Genomic DNA, 9,349 nt, shown 5'->3' with positions numbered 1-9,349 from the left:
TCGCATACTGCACATTGGCGCCTCTTCTGCTCCACCTCCGCATCAATCCCTGGCCAGTAGACTGACTGCCTCGCCCTGCGTAGCATGGAGTCCCTGCCCTGGTGCCCCGTGTGCAGGTTGGCCAGGACTGTGCGCCTGAGGGCTGCAGGCACGACTTGGGAGGACAGGTGGCGCCGCATCCTGAAGTACGGGCGGAGGGCAGGCAGCTCCCAGTCCTTGCGCTCAGCCCACCCGTCATTGGCCACACATTCCCTCAAGAGGCGGTACTCCTCGTCCTGTTCGGCTTCTTCTTCCACTTGACGAAGGTCTACGACATGCCCCATCTCATCTTCAGCTGCTGCGACTGTGGCTGCCATCATGGCTGCGCATACCAGCTCTTCCTCGTCTTCGTCCGACCTTTCTGGTTCACCTGACAGGATCGGGTAGCGCGGCAAGGCATCTGCCGCACAGTTGGTGTCGCCCTTCAGGTACTTGATGCGGAAGGTGAACATTAGCATCTTCTCTTTCAGGTTGAGAAGCCGGGGATTGGCTATGTCCTTGAGCTCCTTGTCCCCAAAAATTCTTGTGAGGGCCTTGTGGTCTGTGACGAATGTGAGGTTCTTGCAGACGAGGAGGAAGAGGCGTGCCCTCTTCAGAGACCAGGCGATGGCGAGTGCCTCTCCCTCAAGAGTGCTGTAGTTCTTCTCAGCGGCTGTGAGATGTCGGCTGCCACAGAGCACCAGCTTCCACCCGCCGGGGCAGCACAGTGGCGACTTCTCGGAGACACACTCACAGTACTGCTGCAAGATAACGAAGCCAATACCTTGTCGGCTGTAGTCAGTGAGGACTGCTGTGGGGCGTGATACATCGTAGAAGCGCAGTCCCTCAGTTGCCAGTCTCCCAATGGTGTCTTTTGCCGAGGTGACAAGGGCTTCCAATTGCTTGTCCCAGTACACTACCTTCCCACCTGGCTTCTTGAGTAGTTCCCTGAAGGGTTCCATGACAGGGGCGACTGCCAAGAAGGGTGCAACTTGGTTGACTAGGCCGAACCATGACCGCACATCAGTCAAGGTGGGCTGTGCGGGCATCTTGAAGTCAGTTATGCTGTTGACGAGGTCGCGGCTCGGTTGGTACCCTTCCCAGCCCAGAAGGTAGCCAGCAAAGGTAACGCTCCTCCTGCAGAAGTGGAACTTGTCGGGCCGCAGGGTGACACCACTCTCCATGCACCTCTGGAGGAAGTCGTATGTATGCCAGAAAGCATCGCTGACGCTGCTGTCATGGAGTAGGGTGTCGTCCATACATTTTAGCTTCCTGGGCACGTCAGTGATGGTGTCATCAAAGCGTTTAGTAAAAGCATCCTGTGACACACAGTGGCCCATGGGGGTGCGGCAGTACCTGTATCGTCCCCAAGGAGTGATGAATGTTGTGAGCTTGCGACTTTCCTCGTCGAGGGGAACCTGGTGGTATCCTGAGTAGGCGTTAGCAACTGTCTTAAATGCATGCTTGGGCACGCTAGAGACGAGGTCGAAGGGCGGTCTGGTGTGATGTGTCTCCCTGAGGCTTGCGCGGTTGAGGCGCTGAAAGTCGACCGTGCGACGGGGTCTGCTGTCCTTTTTTGGCACCACCACCATTCTAGAGCACCACTCGGTAGGTTCGCCTGCAGGCACCGCTTCGATGATCCCTTTGTCCACGTCATCATCCAGCTGACGTCGTACCTCATCAAAGAAGTGGAGCGGGACTGTGGCTGGGACATGGACAGCATGAGGGCGTGCGTCAGGTCGTAAGTGGATGTGGTGAGGTGGGCCCTTCATCTCAGGTAGTGGCATGCATCCCATGGCAAAAACCGTGCGCCCGAAGTGCTCTAGGAACCATTTCTCTAGGCGGTCAACATTTTCCTCAACAAGCTCGTGGGGCGGCGATTCCGGGCGAAGTGGTACTTGTGGGGTGTCTGCAGCCTTGATAGCGCACACACTAGTGAGCGCTAGGGGGCGCGGGAAGGTGTGATGGACCAGGTGAAAGGACTTACATGCCTTGAGCGACAAGTAGAGTTGCTGCACACCTTCCGCTATGTAGATGCATTCCGTGGTGGAGGCAGTCCCCACGGAGACTTGACATGTGATGGTCCCCAGGAGGCGCATGCTGCCCCCGGCAACGTGGGTGACTGCCATGGGTGTAGCCTGGAGCTGACGTTGGGATATGCCGAGGTCCCCCAACAGTAGGCGGCCCGCTACAGACACTTGTGCCCCGGTGTCTGCAACTGCTGTGTAGGAACAAGTGGCGCGGGGCCGGGAGCAACTAATTACCACGGACAGCGACGCCGTAGTCTCCACTCCTCCAACAATCACTGCTCCGGAAGTTGGGGGGAGGTTCGAGTGTTGGGCAGGGCGGGCACTGCCCTGAGGGGTGAGGGCCCGGCACAGGTGCCAGAAGTGCCCCTTCTGGCCACAGCAACGACATGTTGCTGCAAACGCCTTGCACTGCCGCCCACCACAGCACTCAGAGTCTCCGCACGCTGAGCACTGCCTGCATCCTTGCCGTGCCCCCTTCTGGCGAGCTTTTCCTTGCCTCCCAGACCAGCGCGCTGGACCCGCTGCCGCCACCTCGGCAGGGTGTGAGTCCATGAAGGGCGGTGGCCACGGGTTGCTAGCTGCCACCCCAGCTACGTCACTAGGGGGCCACTCACTAGCCTTTTCCGCTGCCTCAATAACCTCACACGCGCGGACCACATCACTGAATGACTCGAGGCGTGGGAGGCCTCGCAGCACCTCCGCTTTCATGCTGCGGTCACGTAGCCCCATCACTATTTTCTTGCTGAGCATGTACTCATCCAAGGGACACTGGCACTCGGAACACCGGAAGCCGCACTCGTTTGCTTTGGCGCGGCACTGAGAGATGTACGCACACACGCTGTCACTTGGTGCTTGTACCAGTGAGAAGAACTCTGCCCACGCTCCAATTACACAGCGTGGGCCAATCACTACGCTTCTTACTATGTCAATTGCATCCGTGGTTGAGAGCTGCCTGAATTCGTGCTTGCCCAGGCGCGCGTCGATGCGCTGCTGCACCTCTGTGTTGCAAAGGAGGCGCACATAGGGTGCTGCCATCGGTGGCACCCAGCCGCAGATGCTGCCGTAGTCTTCAACGCTGGTGGCCCACGCCTCAAACGCAGCTGGCGACATGCCCGCGGTCGCTCCCCCTGGTCCGGGTGGAGGAGGTGGTGGGCGCCGCTGCAAGTTTGCTGGCCAAAGCTGCTGCCCGGTGGCTGGTGTAGGGTCAGGGCTTTGTGTGCGCCGCATGGCGCGGTATGATGGCGACGAAGACCACATGGCTGCGTCTGCTGGGCTAACGGTTCCCGTGGGCGTCTGTACGCCACCCATGCCTTCCTCCATTAACCCCTAAAGAAACTGCGCCATGTCGGGGCTGGAGTAGGGAAAGGCAGGAGAAGCGTGGCGAGGTTTATTAAAGGTAAGTATCCGTGTACAGAGAGGGTACGGGACAACCTGTCTCCGTCCCAGCTGAATAAACACTAGCCCCCACGCGCCGTGATACGGTGGGAAGTTAAGTGTTGCCACACACCCCCACAGTAAGTGTGTGTGTATGTGTGTGTTGATCTTGATGCAACATGATCTTAATCTAGATTTTGTTATTACTCGGGATCGCTCCTGAGCCAGGTCTTTGGAACAGCAATTCCTGTAGGAAGAAAAACCACACAAAATAAGCAGAAAAAGGACAGTATCCTTCACACTAATTGTTTCTACATCTGGCACACCACATTACCTCCAGGAACTCCCTCACAACCTCAACCATCCTCTCATTTGTCTCTCTACACAGCCCCAGCAACAGCACCATCCCTTCCCTTCCTGTCTTCTCCATTCTTTCATTCCTATTATAACTTAACTAAGTCAGAATCACTTACATCATCTCTCTTCTGCCTCTCTCATACCTCACACAGCACCATATGCACCACTGTCTCATCCTCTCCCATATCACACATCTGGCACACTCCTGTGGGACTCAGATTATCTGTAATTCCTTGTTTTCACATTCATACACTGTACCCTATCTCTGAAGAGAAGATCACCACCCAGGGCCTGGATTCATCAAACTTACCAGCTAGATCCACTTATGAAGGTCAAGTTAGCATGCCACTAACAGAACTGGTAAATCACTATTCAGCAACAACATAGTAGCGGCCTGGTAAGGTATGAGAGCTGTTGCAGCTGGTGGCTGCCAGAGGGTTCTTTCTGGTGATAGGAAATAGCTAATCACCTCCAAGCTTACATAAGATGTTATAGGCTTACATGTGCATATGTTTACAAACACAAATGGCTCGAAATTCAGAGTATTTCAGTACATGGATGTAGAATATCCTATAATTTTAGTTATTGATGCCTAAAGAGATGGTTTATTATATGAATGTTTAATGAAAGGTTCATTCTACATGGCCAGTGCCTAACACACACACACACACACACACACACACACACACACACACACACACACACATATATATATATATATATATATATATATATATATATATATATATATATATATATATATATATATATATATATATATATATATATATATATATATATATATATATATATATATATATTGTTGTGCATGCCCCTTCCAGCCTTCAGGTGTGGTCAGGTAAGGTGGCTTTATATTTGGCAATCCCTGGCCGGCAATACAGCCACAACAATCTAGCAGCTAGACCAGCTGGGTGCTCTCAGGTGCAAGTACCTTCACATGTGGGAGGAGCAACTGGGAGCATCAAGACATAAACAAACCAACAAGATGGCTTTCTTCAATAATCATCTTGAGTCAGAATCTTCCTCCAGCAATGACAATCTGGAAGTGGCGGCTGCTCTTCTTCTGTGTTACATGGAGAAGAAACGTAAGAGGAAACGTTTGTGGATGCGCTCGTAGCTGAAAAGACAGGAAACAAAGAGTATGTACCACACTCTACTGCCTGAACTTAGCCTGGAAGACTCAGAGACCATGAGACAATGGATACTCCTTCCCAAGGAACAGTACCATGAGCTGCTACAGCTTGTGACTCCACTGATACAAAAAGGGGATACACATATGAGGGATGCAGTGACACCTATCAAATGTCTTACACTTACACTATGGTACTTACCATCAAATAAGTAACATCTGTCATCTGTCTAGGTCAGTGGTTCTTAACAAGGGGTGCTCACACCTCTAGGAAGTAAGCTTTGTGAATGAAGATTAAAAAGAAAAAAGTGGTTTTATTATTATCACCTTTGTATTTTTGCTTTTTTTTTTTTTTCTAATTCAGAAATTCAGGAGGTGCAAGAAGTGACTACTGATTTGAAAGGGTGCATACAATGAAAAAGGTTAAGAACTATTGGTCTAGATTCATAACCAATAAAAACAGTAGGGCACTTACTCGTATTAGGGACCAGTGTCAAAAAAAATTTGTCTCACCAATAAATTTGTTCCAGACCACTATTGAATGCAATGGTATAGGTTAGACTAACCTGCCCTAACCTAACCTAACAATTTTATCGAGATGTTAAGGGCTATTATCCATAGTAGTTTAACAAAACCAAACCTAAATCAAGTTGAGGGGTTGTGCTCCCCTGGACACCTCCTCAGGGATTGTAACCTAACTGTTTTAACTGTTGACATTAAGATGATTAAATTTAATTGAGTTAAACCACTTTCTTATGCTCATAAAATTGTATATTACCTACCTAATTAGGTTAGGTTAAGGTAAGGTTAAGTTATTAAATGGCAGAAAAGTTTGGGAAAACTTTTCCCATTGCCCTAGCAATTAAATAACCTAACCTAACCAAACCTAACTTAAAATAAACTTACCTGACCAAATCTAAACTGGTAATTCTTCTGTATGTACTTAAGAGTCATACTTTAAGTTTAGTTTCTCCTTCCAGGAAAAATACAGTCATTGTTGGCCTGCCAGTTCCGGATCACCCCTGCCTTGATATCGCAGATCATCCCAGAAGTTTCCTGTGCTATCTATCATGTGTTGGGGCCCAAGTATGTGAAGCTGCCTTGTGGTGAACAGGAGTGGTGACAAGTTGCTAGTTAATTTTTTACTGAATGGTATTTCCCCATGTGTCTTGGTGCTTTAGATAGGAAACGTGTACTAATTGCAAAGCCACACAACACAGGGTCAGAACATTATGATTGCAAAAGTAATATTAGCATTATAATTATAATTGTTGATGCTAACTATAAATTTCTTTATGTAGATAAAGATGTTGGTACCTGTGGTAGGGCTAGTAATGGTGGAGTATGGAACAAATGCACCATGAACAATGCCATTGAAAGAAATGACATCAACATACCTGCATCACACAATATTCCTTTCACTAATAGACTTAGTTCATATATCATTGTGGGGGATGAGGCATTTCCTTTGAAACGAAATTTAATGAAACCATATCCTGGGTGTGGTCAGACAGATTTTCAATTATCGTCTATCCAGGGCAAGACGAGCCTCCAAAAAATGCATTTGGCATACTGGCTGCTAGATTCCAAGTTTTCAAACATGCCAAAAATACCTCTCCTAAAAATGTCAGGGATATTGTGCTCGCAACTGTAGCACTGCATAATTTCCTAAGAGAAACAGCTCAGGAAACATACTCCCCCACTGAGCTACTTGACTGAGAGGGTGAAAGAAACCGTACAATGCAGCAAGATCAGTGGCGTAATCATCCACATGATATGGTGATTAAAAGTACTCCTGTAAAAAGCTACATGGCATCATCAGAGTGAGGAAGGAGGGGGGAGTGAGTCCAAATGATCTTGAAAACAGCTGAGTGATGATACCACACAGCATTTTACAGGAGTACTTTTAATCACTGCAATAATGTTGTCATGTAATGCTTATTGGTAAATTACATGCTTTTTAACACCATTTGTCTTGTTATAAGATATTGTAATATTCCACAGCTTGCAAAAAATAAGATTAAATCATTCATAATTTGAGCAAGTGGCATCTCTGAGGCTGCGACAATGCAATGTTCATCACCTCAGCTACATACATAATACACCTATACATTTTCAACTCCTCTGACAGGTAAACAAAGTGTTAAAATGCATATGTGTATAGAACATTTTCTACTTAGAATTACACATTCTTTCACCTCTTTTAGTATTTGCAGAAACTCACATTACACCCTGTATGTAGTAGCCCTTCAGGTGAGCACATGAGCATGCTGCATGTATGGGGTAGCCTCGTATGAGTACGCGTAGGTATGAGTACTGTGCGAGAAAATGAATCTCTTGGATAGTTGGCTGGTTTTGATGCTGGCGGGATCTTTGATGTTCACATTCAGACAGTGGTGCCGCATTTCCAGTCTTATCAAATCTTAACTTAATATCAAAATCTTAACTTGGAATACAATTGTTACAATTTCTATAATTACAATTATGTACTTCACCCAAATTGCTACTGCACTGGAATACTCAAACAAAAAAATTATGGACAACACTGCATATGCACACACGCACAGAGTTGACTTGGATTCATCTCTTCTGCACACGACTCACGGTCAGTGCTGGTGGTGGAGCTGGACATCAGCTGAGCCCAGTTCACACATGAGTGGATGGGAGTGATGTCATAGTTGAAACAGAGACTGGGTGCGGAATCTGCAAAAATGTACTAATGTGAATTGGCCTTCAGCTGGTGTCCGTGGCATCCTGCCCCAGCCGAGGATGCTCAGAACTCTCCCTTAGCGCACCTCTAAGGGATCATCTGCTATGATCACCTTAAGGGCAATCTTTAAGGTCAATGCTGAAAACTTCCTTTAGCATCTCATTAGCTTAAGGGAGCATTGTGTCGAGGGTTACAGATATCACGGCATCTGATGACATCAGAGCATCTCAGTCAATCAAATGCAGGTATTACAGTGACGTGCAGCCAGTCACATTCGCGGAATTTATCAGCTTTGTTTGTAATCATGGACACAAGGAAAAGCATACCATGGCAAGCTAAAGGCTTAGAAAAAACAAGTTCAGTGATGAAGAGTGCTATGTACTCATCAGAGAAGTACGAGAGAAAGGCATTCCTGCTGGGAGTGCTGAGTGCTCCTGTAACCACATAAATAAAGTATTTTTAGCACAGTGCATGGGCAACTGTGACAGCAGCGGTGAATGCAGTGGGTGGTGAGGACAGGACACCAGCAGAAATCAGCAGGAAGAATGTGGACTTTAAGAGTGTAGTGAAGAACAAGATTGCAAGGATATGACGGCATGAATTACAGACAGATAAATCATTATGGGTGCATTCTGTATTATAATGGACACTTAATTGTTTACCGTAAATCTACCCTCACTAGTGTTTTAGTAATCTAGACGACATACCAGACATGAAAAGGAAATAAAAAGAAAATAATTCAAGGTAAATAAATCAAATCAGCCTATTAATATAAAGTAAATCGAGAACTTTTAAAAGCAAATAACTTATTTAAATGAAAATTTATCAAATTCATAACTGTAAGTGCATACAGCTTATCTCATGGCCATAAACTGGCTCATTTTACTTGATTACCCACAATAAGGAATATTTATATTAGAAAGATGACATCAAAGAGATGCTTTTCTTCCCTCACAAAGAGAGGTGCGTCCTACTCTATACTCATAAATTATTTTTTATTAATCTTATCTACCTTGAAGATATTCATTATGCCAAATAAATTTCCTTCTAGATGTTTTCTAGTCATTATTTGCTGATAATATTAGTTTAATCTCTCTCTCTCTCTCTCTCTCTCTCTCTCTCTCTCTCTCTCTCTCTCTCTCTCTCTCTCTCATTATTTCCATAGTGGGGTATGAGCCCACCCAATGTTATTACTTATGAGGGAAGTGTTTAGGTTTATCCTATTGTTTTGTATAAAAATTATATTACCATTTCTTACTGTTATACCAGTGCATATGATGCCAAATTCCCACAAATGTTAGGACTTACTTTCTATTATCCTCTTGTCTTTTGCTCCCAGTGTCACAATTGTTCATAAATCTACGATCTGTTGTTGCATTAAGTGTATATTTTTACATGTCTCAGGGCCAAGTGAACTTCCACCTTCTGTTGAGCTTTTGCTGGAGGAGGAAGAAGATGTAGTGGTCCACAGCCTTGCCACTTTCTCTCTTGGGGCTTCCTGTGTGCCTTCCCCTGAATTTCCCTCGGAAACACACAGAGGATGGTGACACAGTTGAAGAACCTCAGCAGGAACCTCCATCACCACCAAGGTGACAGAGTTCAAATGGAATAGCAGAGGTATAAAAGAGAGGGGATAGCATTGCAGATGTTGCAAATGCAAACAGACATCAGAATTTTTTGTATGAGGAGTGCAATTCTTTGGACCGGTTG

The sequence above is a fragment of the Scylla paramamosain genome, chromosome 5 (assembly GCF_035594125.1).
Source record: "Scylla paramamosain isolate STU-SP2022 chromosome 5, ASM3559412v1, whole genome shotgun sequence".
In the NCBI taxonomy this organism is placed as follows: Eukaryota; Metazoa; Arthropoda; class Malacostraca; order Decapoda; family Portunidae; genus Scylla; species Scylla paramamosain.
Note: the sequence above shows the minus strand (reverse complement) of the source record.